Below are 22386 nucleotides of genomic sequence, written 5' to 3'. Positions count from 1 at the left end.
AAAATTTAGAAGTTGATATATTAGGCTATACTTAAACGCAGGCAGAATACAGGTCCAACAATTGGGATTTGTTACATATTCCTAGAGATGGGAATCTTTCTGATTAAATGCTATAATTACGAGTCTTGAAGCTTTGTACAATGAGATGTCCTGAATAAATACAAATTGTGAAGTTCCAGTCTGTGAAAACAGTGGAAAGTGAGGAGGGGTGGGATTAAGGGGACGAAAATCCTCACCAAGTTTTCTCAAATTTTAAAGTGGCATAAATAAGATTTATACACTTGAGATGACTACTTTTACGGAGGTAAATGGAAAAAATAAAAACTTGCGTGGATATAGTGCCATGCACGTGCTCAGGATATCCCAATGCTCTTCATAACCAATCATCTACTGTTGACGTCTAGTGTAATGCAGCGAAACATAGTGGCCAAACTGCATGAAGAAAATAAATAGATGGCCAGATCATCTGTTAGTATTTGCTCAGTGATTCATGCTAATTGGGAAACCAGGAATATTCCTCTACTCTGCATAGTACCATGAACAGTGAGCTTTAATTACTCATAGTGAATTCAGCGCAGAAATCCCTGAGTAATGTCCTGAAGTGTCATCCGTATTGATACGCACAAGTATCTGCTGTGCAATTGGAACCTTATGAGCTGGAGCCAAATGTTTGCTTTTCCACTTCCAGTCCCAAAGACCCTTTTCCTTGTACCTATTTGCAAAGCATCCTGGATTTTACACCCTGGCGGTATTACATGAATCAAGTCTTTCCTTTTCATCTAAAAATAAAAGCCACACACTGATTTAGAAAATGTAATGTTTAATCAGGATGATCTTTGAAGGTACAATTACAATTCATTAATAGTAAAATGTTTCTAATCTTTATAAAGGGACGTTGTGCATCATTAACTGTATCCTCAGAGCTTACTCCATTATGGAACTTACTTCAGTCATGCACACAATTCAAGAGACTCGGTTAGCCTCATTAGAAAATAACTACTGCTTTTCAAGTCCATAGACTGGTACATGGTGATGAAGAATATCAGTTTAATAAAAAAAGTGTTAGGTCAAAAGCAAAAATGTTAAAGTTTATGACAGTCATAAAAAACTTAATACCGCAGAAAGCCTAGAGGACTATAGAAAGTACAAGGATAAAGTAAAAATGGAAATTTGGGAAGCAAAGAGAGGTTCTGAAAAAATATTGGCATGTAGAATCCAAGAAAATCCCAAGATATTTTACATTAAGGCAAGAGAATAAGAAAGGAAAAAATAGGGCCCCATCAGAGATGTACATGGTAACTTGCGGGTTGATTCAGAAGATTTGAGCATGGTTCTTAAGAAGTACTTTGTCTCTGTCCTGGATTACCCTGGACCCTGTGAAGTCTCATGGCCTCAGGTCAAACATGGGCAAGGAAACCTGCTGATTACCACGTATCATCAACTGACGAATCAGTACTGCTCCATGTTGAACACGACTTGAAGGCAGCACTGAAGTGGCAAGGGCATAGAATGTACTCTTGATGGGGGACTTCAATGTTCATCAAGAGTGGATCGGTAGCACCACTACTGATGGAGCCCTAAAGTACATAACTGCTAGATTGAGTCTGCAACAGGTGGTGAGGGAACCAACAAGAGGGAAAACATACTAAATGTCATTGTCATCAACATTTGTCGATGACAGTATCGGTAGGAGTAACCACCGTACAGTCCATGGAGACAAAGTCCCATCTTCACATTGAGGATACTCTCCATCAAGTTGTCATTTCATTGTGCGAAATGGGATAGATTCAAAACAGATCCAGCAACTCAAGAATGGGCACCCATAAGGCACTGCAAGTCATCAGCAGCAGCTGAATTGTACTTAGCCACAATCTGTAACCTCATGGCCAGGCATATCCCCCACTCTACCATTACCACCAAGCCAGGGGATCAACCCCCGCTCAAGGAAGAGTGCTAGAGGGTATGCCAGGAGCAGCATCAGCCGTGTCGAAAAATGACCAGTCCTTCTGGTGAAGCTACACCACAGGACTACTTGTGTGCTAAACAACGTGAGCAGCAAGTGATAGACAGAACTAGGCGATCCCACAACCAACGGATCAGATCTAAACTCTGCAGTCCTGCCAGATGCAGTTGTGAATGGTGGTAAACAAATAAACAGCTCACTGAAGGAGGAGACTCCACAAATATCCCCATCCTTAATGATGGAGGAGCAAAGCACATCAGTGCAAAAACAAGGCTGATGCATTTAAAATAATCTTCAGCCAGAAGTGCCGAGTGCATGACTCATCTCTGTCTCCTCCAAAGGATCCCAGCAACACAAATGCTAGTCTTCAGCCATTTCGATTCACCCAAGACGATGTCATGAAACAGCTGAAGGCAGTTGGTTCTGCAAAGGCTATGGGCCCAACAATATTCCGGCAACAGTACTGAAGGCATGTGCTCCATAACTTGTTGCGCCCCTAGTCAAGTTGTTCCAATACAGCTACAACACTGGCATCTACCTCGGCAATAAGGAAAATTGCCCAGGTATGTCCTGTGCACAAAAAAGCAGGACAAATCCAACCTGGTCAATTACCACCCTATCAGTCTTCTCTCAATCTTCAGTAAACTGATAAAAGTGGCCATCAACAGTGCTCCCAAGTGGCACTTACTTCGCAATAACCTACTCACTGGTTTAGGGGCTGGTTTTGCACAGTGGGCTAAACCGCTGGCTTGTAATGCAAAATTAGGCCAGCAGCGCGGGCTCAATTCCCGTACCGGCCTCCCTGAACAGGGGCCGGAATGTGGCGACTAGGGGCTTTTCACAGTAACTTCATTGAAGCCTACTTGTGACAATAAACGATTATTATTATTCACTCAGCTTCTGACCTCATTACAGCCTTGGTTCAAATATGGTTCCTCAAAGACCTTCCTTCTAAAATAAGGTCAGATGTGGGGATGTGGCGTCACGGTGGCATAGTGGTTAGCACAGTTGAACCAGGGACCCTGGTTCAATTTCGGCCTCGGGTGGAGTTTGAATTTTCTCCCCACGTCTGCATGGGTTTCCTCCAGGTGCTCCGGTTTCCTGCCACAGTCCAAAGATGTGCAGGTTAGGTGGATTGGCCATTATAAATTGCCCTTTGTGACCAAAAAGTTTAGATGGGGTTACTGGGTTCGGGGATAGGTTGGAAGTGAGGGCTTAAGTGTGTCGGTGCAGACTCGATGGGCCGAATGGCCTCTTTCTGCACTGTATATTCTATGTTCTATGTTTAGCACGTAAATTATGACTCAAGATTCCAACAAGTTGTAGAATACATTTATTACTTGTCAACCAATAGCCCTTTGGGGCTATCAATTGGATTGGGATGTGTGGAAGCAGTTGGGTATGATTGGCTGGTTGGAAAGTAAACTGCGCTTTTTAATTCAAACTATGGGTGTGATACAAGATGGTTTTAAATGTTAGGTATCACAGTGGGAGTTCGTTTCTCTGCACCTAATTTTGGTGAGACGTTTTTTCTCTTAATTCTCTATAAATCCAAATTACTGTGGTCATTAATCTAAAATATGTTAATGCTGGCAGGAGAACATTTTTTATTCTAAACTATGTTGCATTGAGTGCTCACAGATCACTTGGCGGAGAGAAAGAAATATTGTTTACAATGACTCAAGTGACGTACCTTGACTTGCAGCACTAGATTGTCAGTCCCACCAAACTCCTGCATCAATGTGACATTTCATAGCCGCTGTGTGAGATTTGCCAGTGATGGGCGGTTTTTGTTCTCTAACCTGTGTCTACAAGACTGGAGAGTGCACACTCATTTCATGTAGAGGTTTTTACAATCAACGGACTGATATTAAATGCAGTCAGTGTTGGCTACATTTTGCTTCTCATCCTGGAAAGAAAAGAACACTGAGCCACCCAGTTCTTCTCTTCCACCGAATGGACTTCCCTGCCCCCCCCGAGACCCTCCTCACTACGATGGTGCATGCATTCGTATGTTCAATCCACAATTGTGGAAATATAGTTTATACATTGCAGTGAAGTTGTAATATAGTTATGGTGCACTGTGATTTGTTCAACTTTGAATCTTTTTCACTAGTACAGAATACCGTAGAACCTGTGATGTGTTGGATGGGTTGGAGTTGGTACCATTTAGTGCTTTCAGGCCAGTTGTGCACTGATCATGCTCAGTGTGCATGCTGGAGCTGGCACGTGGCAGTGTGGCAACAGGAAGGCTGCCAAGGTCTGAGACAGAGATGGGGAAGTCCCAGCAGCAAGATGGAAGGGGACAAGGCTGTCCATCCCAAATATCAGAATGTTTACATGGAGGGCCATTGAGATTGATTGGAGGCATATAAGATGACCCTGGATCAGTACAAAAACAGACGCTCTGTGACTAAGGTCTGTTGAAGAAAAGGGTAAGGTGGTGATTCTGTAGTTGGAAATGAAGGGCATGAAGGCTGTATTTGGCAGTCGAGCTGAGAGGGAAAGTGGTGTTGAGGATTATCATACCAGATCTGTTAATGATCTCATTAAATGGTAGAGCAGACGCTGTGGGCTAAATAGCCTACTGCTGCTCCTATGTCTGATGGTCTTATAGATCTGAAAAAATTGCCTTTTGGTGAAAACGGTACGTAGTTCATAAGAGAGAGAGAGAGCAGAATTTGTCCATTTGACCTATTGAGTCTGCCCCACCATTCGATCATGGCTGATCCCATCTTGGCCTTAATTCCCACCGTCCTGCCTGTTCTCCATAACCCTTCAACCCACTACCAATTAAAAATCTGTCTAACTCCTCCTTAAATGTCCTTACTGTCCCAGCATCCACCACACTCTGGGGTAGTGATTGCTACAGATTCACAATCCTTCCAGAGAAGTAGTTTTTCCTCAACTCTGTTTTAAATTTGCTACCTCTTATCCGAAGACTATGACCACTCGATCTAGAATGCCCCACAAGAGAAATCATCTGATCCACGTCTACTTTATCCATACCTTTCATCATCTTCTATACCTCAATTTGATCTCCCCTCATTCTTCTAAACTCGAAAGAGGACAGGCCTAAACTGTTCAATATCTCCTCATATGAAAAACCCCTCATCTCTGGAATCAATCTAGTGAACCTCCTCTGAATTGCCTCCAATGCCACTACTTCTTTCCTCAAATAAGTGGACCAAAACTGTGTACAATACTCCAGGTGTGGTCTCACCACTGCCTTGTAAAGCTGCAACACTTCCTTACCTTTATACTCTACTCCTTGAGCTATAAATGCCGTTTCATTTGCTTCTTTTATTATCTGCTGCACCTGCATGCTAGTTTTCTGTGATGCATGAATGAGGACCCCCAGTCTCTCTGCATCATGAAGTGTCTCCCCATTTAGATAAGTTGCCTTCCATTTTTACAACCAAAGTGCACAACCTCATACTTATCCATGTTCAGGTACTTGTGGACTTAGGTGGAGTAAAGTTGCTATTGAATGGGAATCAGTGGCCAAAGCTATTAAAAAAAAGAACTGGAATTCTAGTTGAAGAAACCTGAGCTTTGAAGGACTTTGTGGTTGTAATTGGTGAAATATATGCTGAGCGAACTGTTCAATAAATGTTTCTGAGATCGATCTTTGTTATATCTGCTAATTAATGTATTTGTTCATTTGTTGTCACCATAGCCGTATTGGGGTCATTGGCATTTCACATTTCTTCTCTGGCTTTCATTTAGTTTCCCTCAGTCCACACCTCAATGTTATCCTATTTTGTGGCAAATCAGTAAAAATAAATTTGAGACAAAAAAGGCAACCCCTTAAAGGACACTGCAGCAAACAAAAACAAATTCCAAAGGAAACTTAGAACATTACAAGAAAATCTGATTAAATCACCTCAGTCCCCATGGTGCCTACTGAGCTGAGGGCTTAAATCGAGTCAGTGGACACTGCATGCTACCTGTAGTCACAGGTGTAGTGGTGGAAGGGGCCAGACTGTCGATCCCCGTGATTCCCTTCACTGTCTAGACTTGTTGATGGCAAACTTCGCCATTAGTATTATCCATTCATCTGATTTTTCTTGCTTTTCTGTTTTTAGTTCCTCAGTTTCTCTTTCAATTATTGCCAATACATTTCCTTTGTTTCCAATGGCTGTACTTGATTATCTTTCTCTCTCTCAGTGTACTGAGCAGGCCTTTTGATTCCTGAACATCTACTTTTGATCTAACCCACTCATTTAGCAATCCAGCTAATTCTGAGCCTCCTCCACCGTTACCCACATTTCAAAAGATGTTAACATCAATTATATTGAAAGTCCAACTCTCACATTAATATAGAACATATAGTGCAGAAGGAGGCCATTCGGCCCATCGAGTCTGCACCAACCCACTTAAGCCCTCACTTCCACACTATCCCCGTACCCCAATAACGCCTCCTAACCCTTTTGGACACTTGAGGGCAATTTAGCATGGCTAATCCACCTAACCTGCACATCTTTGGACTGTGGGAGGAAACTGAAGCATCTGGAGGAAACCCACACAGACACGGGGAGAACGTGCAGACTCCGCACAGTGACCCAGCGGGGAATCGAACCTGGGTCCCTGGCGCTGTGAAACCACAGTGTAGGCACTGTGCTACCGTGATGCACCTATAGTGCAACATTCCAAACTAATGATCTTCTAGATTTTTATTTTTTTTGCACCTCATGCAAAACTTTGAAGTCATTTGACTTCCAGACACTGCTTAAATCACTGGTCAGGCCTCTTACGATAGCTAGTCTAACCTGAATTTCATTCTTGGATGTAACTGGTGTTTAGCATTGAGCCCAGGTGCACATCTATCTTGGTGCTTCCAATCTTGACATTGAATGTATAATTTGTAATATATATTGACTGCAACTTGCCTGTAAATTCTGTTTAATTGATGTTGATTTTGGTTTGATTGTTCAAGTAAACGTTACAAAAAGTGAAACATTGTCTGTTGGTTTATTCATTAGATCCACAGCCAACAAACTTACCGTAGAAAGGTTATGGTTCAGAAAGAGGCCATCTAACCCACCGTGTCTGCGCCAGCCAAAAAAAGAGACAAGCTGCTCGTATTAATCTCATTTTCCAGCACCTAGTTACAGCCTTGCAGGTTACTCCACTTCAGATGCAGATCAAGGTACCTTTGTTAATGAGTTGAGCATTTCAGCCTCAACCACTAATGTACAAAGTGAATTCCAGATGCCCACCACCCTCCAGGTGAAAAGACTTTTCCTCTTCTGTTTAATCCTTCTACCAATTACCTTAAATCTATGCCCCCTGATAATTGATCCCTCAGCCAGGGGAAACAAGTCTTTCCCATCTACCCTATTTGGCTACTCATAATTTTGTACACCTCAATTAGGTCATCCTCTGTTCGAAGGAAAACAGCCCTGGCCTATCCAATCTCCTCATAGCTGCAGTTTTCAAGCCCTAGTAACTTGTAAATCTGCCCTGAACTCTCCAGAGCCATTAAGCTCTTCCTGTAATGTGGTGACCAGAACTGTGTACACAACTCCAGCTGTGGCGTAACCAGCATTTTATACAGTTCCATCAAAATATCCCTGCTTTGTATTCAATACCTCGCCCAATAAAGGAAAGCATTCTATATTTCTTCTTTACCACGTTGTCCTGTCACCTTCAAGGACTTATGGACATGCACTCCAGGGTCTCTCACTTCCTCAACCCCTCTTATTATCTTCCTTTTTATTGTGTATTCCCTTGCATTGTTTGCGCTCCCGAAGTGCATTACTTTGGAGTGCATCTTATTTTCCAGCACCTTACTGAAATCCATGCAGACAATAACCACTGCACTTCCCTCATCAATTGTCCTCAGTAGTTCCTCAAAAATTGTATTGAGTTAGTAAGACCCTATCTTCCCCTAACAAAACCATGCTGACTATCCCTGATCAAACATGCATTTCTAAGTGACAATTTATCCTGTCTGTCAGAATTGTTTTCAGTAAATTTGCCCACCACTGAAGTAAGATTGATAGACTATATTTTCCCCTAAATAATGGTACAAGTTCACACACCCCTAATCCTCTGGTAACGACCTGTATCCAGTGAGAATTGGAAAATGATCCTCATTATCAGCTATTTCCTCCCTGACTTCTTCCATGGGGTTAAAATCCATGTGGCCCTGGTGATTTAAAAAAAAAAAATTTTTACAAGATGTGGGCTTCACTGGTTAGGCCAGCATTTGTTGACCATTCCTAATTGCCCTTGAGAAGATGGTGGTGAGCTGTCTTCTTGAACTGCTATAGTCCATGTGGCGGAGATACACCCACTCTGCCATTAGGGAGAGAGTTTCAGGATTTTGATCCAGCGGCAGTGAAGGGATGGCGATATTTTTCCAAGTCAGAGTGGTAAGTGCTTCGAAGGGAACTTCCAGGTGGAGGATCAGCTGCACTTGTCCTTCCAGATGATAGTGATCGTGGGTTTGGAAGGTGCTGCTGCAGGAACCATGGTGAGTTCCTGAAGTGCATTTTGCAGACGGTACACACTGCTGCTACTGTGTATCGGCGGTGGAGGGAGTGAATGTTGGTAGAAGGGGTGCTTTTTGAGTGATGTCAGATCTGCACACATCCAGACAAATGAGGAATGCTCCTTCACACTCCTGACTCATGCCTTGTAGGTGGTGGACAGGCTTTGGTGAGTCAGTAGGCGAATTATATGCCTCTAACCTGCTCTTGTAGTCCCAGTGGCGTTGTGAAGCCACTGTGCTGTCCACTTGTGCTACCGTGCTGCCCATTCATCCATAAAGATCCTTCATTTATTGCATTATGCCAGAATACAAATACTTCCTCTATGAATGTGCTTTGCTGATATTGCAGTGCCTCCAAATACTGCTTGCTTGGCAAAATCTTTCAATTGATGAGCATTAGACTATTTTGTTTAACCCAAGGTTTGAGAAAGAAATCCAAAATTTATTGCTGTGAATCACTCTCCCACACAAACTGACATTTTATTTTGACCTTGCTGTAAAATGAGAATTTGCAAGATGAAAAGCCAGTATTGTTTACAAATACCATCTCCCTCCCGAAATCAGCACCTTTCAATCAAGCAAAAGGAGACATTAAAAAGTATAAGCCTGCTACTGCAATTTTTCTTCAAGTCTACCACTGAAGAAAGATTAGTATTTGGTCCAAGGACAGGCAAGTATTCAGTCCCAAAGGTTTTACATTCTAAAATCATGACAAAACCATGTTTTGGATACAGAGCTTGGGCGAAATTCTCCGACCCCCAGCAGGGTCGGAGAATCGCCCGGGGCCGCCGAAGATCCCGCCCCCGCCATGTCCAGATTTCTCCCACCCGCAAAAAGTCAGCGTGCCGCCAATCCCGCCGCCCGCCTCGCAGAATGGCGGAGGCCGGCGGGAGGCTACGGGTTTCTGTGCTGCCGTTATTCTCCGGCCCGGATGGGCCGAAGTCCCACCGCTGAGAGGCCTCTCCCACCGCCATGGTTTGAACCACCTCTGTGCCGGTGGCACGAGTGGGCTGCCGGGGTCCTGGGGGGGGAGCGGCGCGATCGGACCCCGGGGGGTGCCCCCACGGTGGCCAAGCCCACGATCGGGGCCTACCGATCGGCGGGCGGGCCAGTGCCGTGGGGGCACTCTTTTTCTTCCGCCGCCGCCACGGCCTCCACCATGGCGGAGGCGGAAGAGAATCCTCCAGCGCGCATGCGCAAACCGGCGAAGGCCTTTCGGCCAGCCCCAGCACCGGGTGTCAAAGGCCGCTGTTGCCGGTTTTGGCGGCAGTCAGTGTGGTGCCAACCGCTCCGGCGCGGGCCTAGCCCCTCAATGTGAGGGCTTGGCCCCTAAAGGTGCGGAGAATTCCGCACCTTTGGGGAGGCCCGACGCCGGAGTGGTTGGCGCCACTCCGCTACGCCGGGAACCCCCACCCCGCTGGGTAGGGGAGAATTTTGCCCCTTAAGAGAGCAGTGTCCACATTTGTGAACAAACTGAAATAGCAGACATTGTTTCGGAACAAAGAAACAAAGTGCAAGAGGATAAACTGGTAAAGTGGACAAAAAGGTGGCAGCTTGAATTCAATGTGAGGATGTATGTTTTGGGAAGAAAGGAACAGTAGTAATTATGCATCGAGTCCAAGTTCACAATAAAATGGACAAGTGATGAAGGCCATAGAAAAAGATAATGGAATATTGAGTTGACTGCAAAAATAAAGAAGTCGTGACATGTCAATCTATCAACACAAAGAGCACGTTCGGAGTGCAGTTTTGGACTCTTTCTTCTGGGAAAGACAGCGAAGCAATAAAGAAGGAGCGTCAAAGATTTACAACAATGTTGCCTGGAATGAAGAAATGCAAACGCAAGAAAACCTTGAAAAACTGGGGGTGTTTGCACTGGAAAAAGAGTTGATTAAAATCGGTTTTGTACACGTGTCTAAAATGAAGTATAAATGGGACACGTTAAATAGAAACAGACTTTCCGAGCGCCTGAGGGAGCCAGAACATCAGGGAATAGATAAAAATTAATGTTTTCATTAACCAAGGGTTTTGAGGCCATAGAATCCTATACCCCCATGATTGAAACATTGACCAGGTGATGTGAAAATTTAGGGAGCTAAAGAATGGGGGAATAAAGAATAATGTGTACACAGTGAGTGGCATATGGGATTAAGATGACTGTTTATATGGAAGAAAAACACCAACAGAGACGGTTTCTTCAGGTTCTGATCAAAGATCATTGACCTGAAATCCTGGGCAGGATTCTCTCAGCCCGGGGCCGGGCCAGAGAATCGCCGTGACTGGCGTAAATTGCGCCATTCCTCCCCGACACCGGGACTCAATGATCCGCAGAGCGGGGAATCCCCTTCCACCGATTCTCAGATCGAGATGGGCCAAGTGGCCGTAACACAAAACCCGAGTCCCGCCGGCGCCGTCCACGTGTGGTCTTATCTGGCGGGACCTCAGCGTGGAAGGGTCTGGGGCGGCATGTGGGGGGGGGGGGGGGTCCTACCCGGGATGGTCCTCCGTTGTAGCCTGGCCCGTGATCGGGACCCCCCAATCGGTGGACCGGCCTCTCGGGCTGGGGGCCTCCTTTCATCCGCGATGGCCCCTATAGCCCTACGCCATGTTGCGTCGGGGCCGTCACAGAGAAGGAAGCCACTGCGCATGCACACGTTGGCACCGGTGCCACTGTGCATGCACGGATCCTGCAGCTCCTAGTTGACTCTGGGATCAGCAGCGTTTCCGACGGCGTCAACTACAGTGTCAACACTTAGCCTCAGGATCAAAGAATCTCGCCCCCTAATTCTGTTTGTCTCCGATGGGAGATACTTGAACTAGGAAACAGTTTAATTGTAAGAAGGCTCCCTTTTAAGACTGACACAAGGCAAATTCTGCCCCCCCCCCCCCCACTCCCACACTCCACCACCCCCCATCCCGAGGGTCACCTGTCTGTGGAATTATCTTCCCCAGACAGCTGTGGAGGTTGGAGTAATTAAATATATTTAAGAATGAATCAGATAGGTTCTTGTCAAGGGAATCAAAAGATATAGAGGATAGCCAGGAGAGTCAATTTGAGGCCACAATCAGGTCAGCCGTGATCATATCAAATGGCGGAGCAGGTTTGAAGGGCCAAACAGTGTGTTTTCATAACCATTATGAGATAATAATAATCTTTATTATTGTCACAAGCAGGCTTACATTTACACTTCAATTAAGTTACTGTGAAAATCCCCTCATCGCCACACTCCGGCAAAAAGCAATTAGGAAGTCAAATGGCATGTTGGCCCGTATTGCAGGGGGATTGGAGTACGGGAATAAAGAAGTCTTGCTGCAATTATACAGAGCTTTGGTGAGGCCACATTTGGAATACTGTGAAGTTCTGGTCTCCATATTTATGGAAGGCTACACTTCTTTAGAGGCAGTTCAGTGAATTCACTAAATTGGTCCCTGGGCTGAAAGAGTTGACCTATGATGAGAAGCTGTGTAAAATGGGGCTATAATCTCTGGAGTTTAGAAGAACAAGATGCAATCTCATTGAAAAATGCAGGATTCTCTGGACTTTAGAACGAGAGGCAATCTCATTGAGATATGCAAGATTCTGAAGGACATTATAGGGTAGACACGATGATATTGTTTCCCTTGGTCAGGAATCTAAAACAGAAGCACAGTTTCAGGATAAGGGGCTGATCATTTAAGACCGAGGTGAGAAGAAATTGCTTCACTCAAAGTGTTGCGAATCTTTGGAATTCTGAACCTCAGCTGGTTGAATTCTGAACCTCAGCCACTCTATTGTTGAATATATTCAAGGCTGGGATAGACAGATTTTTGGTCTCACGGGGAATTATGGATTGGCAGAGCAGGCTTGACAGACAGAGTGGTTTACACTGCTCTAATTTCTCGTATTCATATGCATGTAATTCTGTGAAAAAAATGTTAATGCGCTGGCATTTATGGAACCAAATGCTTTGGAAGCAGCAGGTCAGAGGACTCAGGAAAAGAGAGACAGGCTGGTGCAACAACTGACTGAATACAGATTTACATTTGTTAGTGTTATCAACTGAGCAGGATTTGCTTATTAGGAGTTGATGTTAATGCAATTGTGTATTAACACCTATTATGCACTGTTGGAAAAGAGTAAATGATCAACAGACTAAGATTAACACCATGAGTACAGGTTAAGCAGTTCACTCATTTCGAAAATTAACTCAAATTAGTTTTCCCAATTTTTAATAGGTTTCTGCATAGCTCCATTTTTGGCAATTGACATGCATCATCTCCACTGATATGCTGTTTGGGTTCACCCTATAGGGGTGACACAGTGACTAGCACTGTTTCCTCACAATGCCCAGGATTAATTCCGGCCTTGGGGGACTGTCTGTGTAGAGTTTGCACATTCTCCCCGTGTCTGCACGGATTTCCTCCGGGTGCTGCGGTTTCCTTCCACAATCCAAAACCGTGCAGGTTAGGTGGATTACCATGATAAATGCTCTATAGTGTCCAAGGATGTTAAGGTTAGATGGGGTTGCAAGGGTAACGCAGGGGAGTGGGCCGAGGTGGGGTGCTGTTTCAGAGGGTTGGTGCAGATTCGCTGGGCCGAATGGCCTCCTTCCGCACTGTAGGAATTCTATGATTCCTCACAAGATGGCCTGCACTCTAGACATGCATTTACACTGCCATAAAATTCTAGTAACCAACGGACTTTCGGTGGCGGCCATGGGGTGAGTGGTCGCACATTTGGTGGCTCCTGCTCGAGGCCGCTCGGGGTGGAATTGCTTGGTCCTTTTTCACCCAATTTAAGGGGTGCTTGCTGGTGTGAGGTGCATAAGCACTGTGAAATAGAAGTGCTCTGTCGGTGAGTTCTGTTTATGACTTAACAGACGAGGAGTGTAACGAGTAAGAAGCAGCAGCCTAGACAAGAGATTATTCGAGATGTCATAGAGGAAAAGATGGCAGCGGGTTCTGGGATGTTGTTGCCTACCCAGTGTTCTACTGAGCAACCGGTGGACTGTTTGAACACTAAATTCTCGCAGCAGAGGCAGGAGGCTTCAGAGGACCTGGTAAAGGTGGTGGAGCCGCTTAGAATGGCTACTGAGAGAGTAGAGCCGAGGCTGGAATTTCAGGTCTGGCGCTCCAGAAGGTGGTGGAGTCAGTGGGAGAATCTGAGGACCGGCTGGCCTCGTTGAATGGCAGATATGGTGTTCATGGCAGAAAGTCAGAAGAGGTTGAGAAGGTGGAAGACCTGAAAAATCGTTCTAGGAGGCAGAATCTCCAGATTGTGGGGCTGTCTGAAGGGATTGAGGGAACGCATGCCACGAAGTACGTGGCAAATGTGTTTGAGAAGTTGGTGAGGGAGGGTGTCTTTGACAGTCCCCCATGAGGTTAATGGAGCACACAGGAGGAAGCCGAAGGCAGAGGAGCCACCCACAAATTTTCTGTAAATTGATAACACAAAATATGCTTTCAAGACTACAAAAGTTTGAATATTCACTGGATTGTATATTGGCCTCTTGATACTGATTATAACATTTTCCAAAATCAGCGGTTATGACAGAACACGATTCCACTATTCCTGATACTGGTCATCACTTAATTTAACCAAAAATCTAAAATAATTTGCTCATTCAATTTTATACATCAGATACAACTGAATAAATGAGGCTGTCACCTTAATCAAATTCTGTACCTGAAACAAGTGAATTGCTGGCATCATGGAGGCTTATTTATCTGGCCCTAGTTTTCAGCTGCCACATGCTATGCAGATCCCAAAAGAGCCAACAGAGAAAACTCACAAACATAGCTGAAAACATTATCAGCTACATTGAAATGAAAGTAAAATACTGTTGATGTGGAAATCTGAAATAAGAACAGAAAAAGCTGGATAAATGCAGCCGGTCTGGCAGCATCTGTGGAGAGAGAAATCGAGTTAACGTTTTGAGTCCATTTGATCCTTTGAAATAATTATTGGGGACAATGAGGCAGTTTTGAATAATGATGGGGCTGTGCATCCGGATTACAACAATTTGTTCTCAGACCCTACAAAAAAAAAATTAATGCAAATTTTCAAGCTGCTGTTGCATTCAACCAGCAGTATAATGGGCAGTGATATTACACCACTAAGATGCCACTAGAACTGAACCTCATCATACCTGCATTGTTGCATCTGCCAGTTGTAGCGGGTATTCCAAAAACAGACGAGGAGTGTAATTCTAAGCGGCTCCACCACCTTTACCAGGTCCTCTGAAGCCTCCTGCCTCTGCTGCGAGAATTTAGTGTTCAAACAGTCCACCGGTTGCTCAGTAGAACACTGGGTAGGCAACAACATCCCAGAACCCGCTGCCATCTTTTCCTCTGTGACATCTCGAATAATCTCTTGTCTAGGCTGCTGCTTTTTACTCGTTACACTCCTCGTCTGTTTTTGCTCATGGAGAACGTCCCCACACGGCCATTCTTCAAGCTTCAAGATAGTGATGTCAACGTTACCTAATTCAATCCACTCTCCAACATCCTAATGTTGTTACCTATGTTTATGACTAAAAACATATTCAGAAGCACTGTCTGATTTCCTAACCCAGGGACGTTGAGATTACTGCAAGCAGCTGAACTCAATTGCTGTGTTCCCCACCATCTCCCAGTCCCTGAAAAATCCATTAAATCAGCAGGTGCTATGGATTAAACCTGAAAACTTCTAGTCTGAGCGGTTCAGTCACATTATCACTGAGCCATCCAGGAAGCTAAATTTATCAGTTTTCACATGCTTTAGTTTCTTTTGTCAGCCTTTTATCGCTTTATCATCCAAAAATGGGAACAATTAACACAAAGGTACACCAAATAGAATATGCTCCTGTGTTCCAAAAAGATTCTTGGGTGAAACAATTTGGGCCACACGACTAGACAATAGAAGTTAACAGCAAATACAGAAATGCACAATATGCTTTCCCTTAATGAGGATACTAATGTGGGAATAAAGAACACAGTGCGCTAAACAGCTGGCTTGTAATGCAGAACATAGGCCAGCAGCACGGGTTCAATTCCCGTTCCAGCCTCCCCAAACAGACGCCGGAATGTGGCGACTAGGGGCTTTTCACAGTAACCTCATTGAAGCCTTCAAAGCTGAGCCACGGTTCATACAACATTTGGCAGGGCACATGGATCAAAGGAAATGATTTTCCCACTTCCTGGGGAAGACGTAACCAATTTATAGTGCCCATTTCACAAGCTCTGAAATCAGTTAGTAATAGTGACCAAGAATCTCATCTGTAGAACCTCTGGGTCTGCACTATAATCACCTGAACTAAACTAACATTACTATTTTTGCACGGCTGTTGCAGTCCTCCACAACTACTGAAATTACCTCAGCCGAGATGTCTCCTGATCAGCCTCCACCATGAAATAGGATGTCCATCAGCATCACTACTTATGTAGTCACTCTCTGACCAAGATGAAGAGTGATTGAAAATATTTTCGTGACAGTTGTTTGCTGCCATCAACTTCTTGATAAATAAAATTGTGTACCAAGTAAAATAACTCGGAATTATGACAATATAACTAGGGGGATCAACCTCCTCTGGGAAAAGTATGTGCTGCAACAGGCAAGCAGAGTTGCTTGGAAATCAAACAAAACTACACCCATGTAAATAGATGGGACAAATGGTTTGAAATGTTGCTTGATGTGGGAAATTATGAAACTCACAAGGCTTTGTCCAATGATGGAAAATGATAACCCTCTTTATCTGAAGGCAGAAAACACTCTTCTCTTGCCTGTAGACTGCACAATCCAAAGACATTCAATATAACAGACGGAATGACTGCAGACTTTGGCATCTCCGATGGGGGTTAGTGCTGAGACGGCCAATCTTCAATAAGATAAACTGGATGAGCTACACAACAGTTACAAATGTTTAAACCGATTTAAATGTTAATTTAACGTGCTTGCAGGAAAACTTTGAATTGAACTTCCTTCTAATGTCATCATCTGAAACTCTTCACATGTTGAACTAGAGCTGCTGAAATAATGCATCAAACTACAGTATATGAACACTGAACTTGTAGTTCCTCAGTCATTCTGACAGATTATATTATTTTGTGCTCAAAGCAACCATAGTTAATTCAGAGATATATGCCCTCAGTACATTGTGAAAAATGCACAAAGTAAAGTATGCAAACACGAATGAACAGAGAAGCCAAATAAAGGAATTTTATATTAAAGTAGTACAGCTAGAACATCCCCTTGGCATTGTAAACCATCAGATGCTGTACCAAATGCAATAGAAATTCATTTTTATTAACTCTTCAGAACCAATGGTTAATTCACCTATGCCCAGTGTCTGATGGTGAAAGGAAACAAGCAGAAAAGTAAGCGTGGAAGCTGAAGATATTGGGCCAGAGTTCACCTCCTGTGTGAAACTGCTGTACAGTGTTCCCATGGCGAGCTTGCTGACAAACACCACCAATTCTAGATATCTCCGGCAGCACAGAGGCACGACTCACAATCTCGTTGTGGTTTGGTCTGGCAATCAAGCCACTGGCGATCACCCTCAGAGCAGTGAAGGGATAGAGAGGTATCCAAAGGGTGGGGAGAGGAACCAGAGAGCATAGACTTTCGCTCTATGCAGATAACCTGCTCCTCTACATTTCAAAGCCCCAGACCAGCATGGAAGGGATAATGAAACCCCTGATGGATTTCGGGGTTTTCTCAGATTACAAATTTATCCTGGGCAAGAGCTAGATCTTCCCTGTAAACCCACAGGGGGAGGGACAGAGCTGGAGGGACTGCCGTTTAAACAAATTCCACTGCCTTGGGATCCAAATAGCCCACAACCAGACACGGATTCACAAATGGAACCTGACAAGTCTTGTGGAGCAAGTCATAAAGGACCTGCAGAGGTGGAGCCCATTCCCACTCCCCCTTGTAGAGAATACGGACGATCAAAATGAACGTGCTTCCCAGGATCCTCTTCCTGTTTAGATGCCTGCCAATCTATATCCCCAAGGTCTTTTTCAAAACAGTTGACAAACGAGGGGTGTGGGTTGGGGTTGAGGGGGGGGGGGGGGGGAATCCACTCTCCCATCTCCTCCGCCCCCAACCAAACACTTGAGGAGCTCAGTAGTTGTAGCCACGCCCCAGACGTGGTACCAAATGAGGCACCACTTGGGCCGAACCAAAATGTCCACAATGGCCCCCGTCTGCAACAACCACAGGTTCACTCTCGCAATAATGGACGTCACCTTCAAAAGGTGGAGACAGGACGAGGGGACTCTGATGGTTAGGGATATGTACACAGACGATAGAGTAGCGACCCTGGGTTCCATTTACCAAGAGGAATCGAACTGGCATACATAAGGTCAAAAATCTCCTCCACAAAGAACAATGATGTACCCCCAGCTACCAGGATACTAGTTAGTAGAAGAACTTCTGGACAAGGGTGATTTAGGGACGGGACACTGTGAGGACTTGTACAGGCGACTGTTGGAGGAGGTATGCTCCTCCCTGGACGAGACAAGGAAAAAGTGGGAGGAGGAACTAGGCACAGAGATGGGGGAGGACTCTGTATCAAAGCACTGCACAGGGCGAACTTCACCTCCACATACCCAGGGCTGAACCTATTGCAGCTAAAGGTTGTGCACAGAGCACACCTAGCCAGAACTCGAACGAATGGGTTCTTCCCAGAGGTGGAGGACAAATGTGAATGTTGCCAGGGAGGTCCCGCTAAGCACATCCACATGTTCTGGGCTTGCCGGAAACTTGTTGGGCACTGGATGACCTGCTTTAAGGCTATGTCCATGGAGAAAATAAAATTTGTCATCCATGGGTCGAAAGCGGGCTTCGACAGGAAGCCATTCACCAACTTATTTCAAGACCATTTTGTAGCCAGCAACCAGTAGAGTAAGGGGCGGGGGGAAAGAGAGAAGAGAGAGAGAGAGAAAGAGAGACATCGACAAGCAACGGGACAAAGTGGAAAAGGGCGGGGTGGGGGGGGGGGCGAAGGCACGCAAAGAGAACGTGAGGGACAAGGGACAAAGCCACAGGGACTGGTCTGAGGGTAATCTAAAGTCCAAACCAAACTTGTAAATACGTGCTCTGGCCATATTGGGGATTGTAACATGTGTAGGACAGCTAAAGGGGTGGGAGGGTGGGGGGCACAGCCACAGTTAGTGAGACAACACTTGCTTGTAAATATACACGTTGGTTCCTATTTCCCTTCTTATTGTGACCGGGTCAAGTGGGGCTGGAATTGACCATGCACTAGCCTATGGTGTCATAACAGGTTAAAAAAACATGTTTACACCAGCATATGAAGCAAAGAGCAAAAATCCTATGACAAACTGTGAACAATATCCTGTAATCGTTCACAATATATTAATTCCTTAGTTTTTCATTCACTCTTTTTATTTTTTTCTCTCACTCCTTTACCTCTGGAAAATCAGTGTTGTCAAAATTTGAGGACTGGAACAGTCCAACATATAGATTTGATGGATAGTTTCATACTTTTGCATGGCCATCCAGGAGCAAAACCCAAACCCTTCCAAATGATTCTTCCAAATTGGTCTGGGGAGGAAAATTCTCACCAGCAAGGTTTGCTAGACCGTTGTTTCTATGTTGAAAAGCATTTAGAACAACAAGGCTGCAAAAGCGTTTAACACTTAGCAGATATCAGATAACCTGAGCTACATGCTGTTCAATTTAATCCTCTGACTGAGAACATGGTTCAGTCTCTAGAGTAGCTTGGGGAAAGTGTAATGTACGATGCTGGATACTGAAAAAACCCTCACTGCAAGTCTGAAAGATGCAACATCGTCAATTTAAAAGGGCTGATTTTTTTCAGATAGTTGTACAGGGTGTGTGTGTGTTCAATGATCCCATTTGTATAATATCCTCAGTTTACTTCAGCTGTGAGAATACTAAAGTTGGAAAAGATTTGATATTACACAAAATAATACAGCAGAGAGAAGTGCCTTTTGGCCCCTTGTCCCCAGCCAGTGCTTTGAAAGAGCTAGACAATTAATCTCACTCCCCTGCTCTTTTCCCATCGCTCTGCAATTCTTTTCTTTACATTTTTGTCCAATTCTCCTACGAAAGTGATCATTTAAAAATTTGTCATTTTAGGCGGTGTATTCCATATCATAACTTGCTGCAGGAAAACTTGCCCAATTCTTTTGACAATTACCTCAAATGCGCAGCTGCTAACTACTGATCCATCAATCGCTGAAAGCAGTTACTCTTTATTTGCCCAATCAGAATACTTCTTGAATTTGAATGTTTTTTTATTCATTCAAGGGACGTTGGCTTTGCTGGCTCGTCCAGCATTCAATGTCCATCCCTACATGCCCTTGAAGAAGTGATGTTGAGCTCCCTTCTTGAACTGCTGCAGTCCATGTGGTGTACATGACAACCAACCCTGCTATTAGGGAAGGAGTTCCAGGATATTGACCCAGCGACAGTGAAGGCAATATGTTTTCAAGTCAGGATGGTGGAGTGGCTTGGAGGGGAACTTCCAGGTGATGATGTTCCCCTGTATTTGTTGCCCTTGTCCTTCTAGATGGTAGTGGTCATGGGTTTGGAAGGTATGTCTAAGGAGTCTTGGTGAGTTCCTCAGTGCATCTTGTAGATGGTACATACTGGGGCTACTGTACTTCAGTGGTGGAAAGTGTGAATGTTTGTGGGTGGGAAGGGATGATTTTGAATACCTCTTAAATTGTTACTTTACCTTCTCTACGCCAAGGAGAAAAATCTCGAAAGTACTCTGGTCTCTCCACTTAATTGAAATCCTGCATCCCTTTAGCATTCCAGTCAATCTCCTCTGCATCGTCTCCAAGAACTTGACATCCTTTCTTATATCCTTTCTGAAGTATGGTGTCCAGAATTGGACAATACATTTCAGCTGGGCCTCGGCAGGTTATGTTTAAAAGCTTTAGCTCAACACCTTTGCTTTTGTACTGTGCCCTTGTTTGTAAAGCCAAAGATATAGATTTTTGTTTTAAAAACAGCTACTGCCTTCTCAACTTGGTCTGTCACCTGCAAAGATTTGAGTATGCACACCCCAGGTCTCTCTACTCTTCACCCTTTGAAATTATATCAGTTAGTTCTCATCACCTTTCCTAATTGTTCTTGCCAAAATGCATTGCAATATGTCTGCCGATTTCATCAATCTGTTTATGTGATCCAGAAGTCTCATGATTTTAGTTTTGTGTAATCTGCAAATACTGAAATGATGCACTTCATGTCCAATTCCAAAAGTACCAATGATTTGAGACTGAATTATATACTTCCCTCCAGTCTGTAAAACAACCATTCATCATTACTCCCTGCTTTCTGGAAGTCAATTTTGCATCCAGCATGCTACTGCCCCTTTAATCCGATGAGCTTCAATTGTGTTAAAAGTAATATGTAAATAAATAATAATAATAATAATAATAATAATAATAACTTATTGTCACAAATAGGCTTCAATGAAGTTACTGTGAAAAGCCCCTAATCGCCACATTCCGGCGCCTGTTCGGGGAGGGAATTGAACCTGCGCTGCTAGCATTGTTCTGCATTACAAGCCAGCTGTTTAGCCAACTTGGCTAAACCAGCCCCTAATTGACTTGTTAGCAATCACCACTTTGGGACTACATACAGGCAACATGAGCCACATTACCTTCATCAATCCTCTCCATTACTTCATCAATGATTTACTTTTACCAAATCAGTGCTGACATCTATTTATTCATATTTTTCCAAGCAGGACTTAATTTTGTCTCAGGCTAAGGCTTTACAGATTTCTCCACCATTCGGCTGATGGGCATGTGGACTGAGACCGTTGGTTCAGTACGTACGATGTCAACTAGCTGAACAACTAAATTCCAACCAGAAAGCAATGAGTTCATAGCCCAGAGTTCTTGTTTCAGGTGGACTAAGTAATTGGATTAGTGCAAAAATAAGCTATTGCACTTTGGTGATTTTGTTTGCATCTGACCTACTGACACTTGGAGACAGAGCAGGTTTTCTTTCCACTGGTCTGTAAAGAAAACAACTGCTATTTACAAAGTGTTTTATTCTACATCAGAATATACCAAAGCACTTAATGTGAACTACATTAAAGCGCAATCACTGTTATGAAGGTAAATATGATTGCTAATTTGTATGCACCAAACTCCTATAGACACCAATGAAATAAATAACCAGTCATACTTTTTTGGCAAGTGATTTTGTAAGGTTACACATTTACAAGGCCTTGCATACAAAACGTTGAAATTGAAAGAGGGAAAAAAGTTATGGGATAATCACTGTTTGACATTTGTTTGTTTTACTGATGGTAGAAATTTTGGTGAACAACAAACTTTATTTTTGCTACGTGTTAAAGAAGAAATTATACAATCGGGAAATAAGACCATCAGCACACCTGAAATTCAATCTAACTTGTGGATCAAGCATAATTCATACATTCAGTAACCTTTGAGAGATATGGTAAAATGTAACTTTCCTAAATAAACATGATATCGCAATCACATTGGGCAATTCTGCTTGAGGTATTTCAGATAATTCATCAAACCTGAACATATTAATAAGTCTTTCTTCAGCTCGCTGACACAAAGCATCCTGCTGTTTTATTCCATATTACTCACTTGACAGTTCTTTTCAACCTGAAGTAATTATTGCAACAATGACCCAAGGGTTATCAGTGGTAAGTTAACGATCTTTGCTTCCCACCAAAAGCAATAAAAACATTTTTCATGCATAGAGTGTGGAATCATATAAATGACAACATGGGGATCTTTTACGTCTGGGTTAACAATTCAACTTGAACCTGCATTTTCAGCCCATTTTTGTGCTTTCACTGCATTCCTTTGAATTGTTCCTCTTCAAATATTTGCACATGGGCTGTTTTTTCTCATGATTTTGTCCAAATGTAGGAAAAAAGTAACAAGCCATTGGTCACCATCAGTGCCTGAAAATGGTTTG

The 22386-nt window shown here is 43.8% G+C and overlaps 1 protein-coding gene across 1 annotated transcript in view; it reads right to left on the bottom strand.

The window, feature by feature from the left end:
* The window catches only part of LOC119973763 (protein bassoon-like), a gene marked incomplete at its 3' end in the record, with an annotated part of 474382 nt that overhangs the window by 413748 nt on the left and 38248 nt on the right, over positions 1-22386 (bottom strand).

This window comes from Scyliorhinus canicula, chromosome 11, assembly GCF_902713615.1.
Source record: "Scyliorhinus canicula chromosome 11, sScyCan1.1, whole genome shotgun sequence".
NCBI classification, from domain to species: Eukaryota; Metazoa; Chordata; class Chondrichthyes; order Carcharhiniformes; family Scyliorhinidae; genus Scyliorhinus; species Scyliorhinus canicula.
Note: the sequence above shows the minus strand (reverse complement) of the source record. Positions and strands in the feature narration are given on the sequence as shown.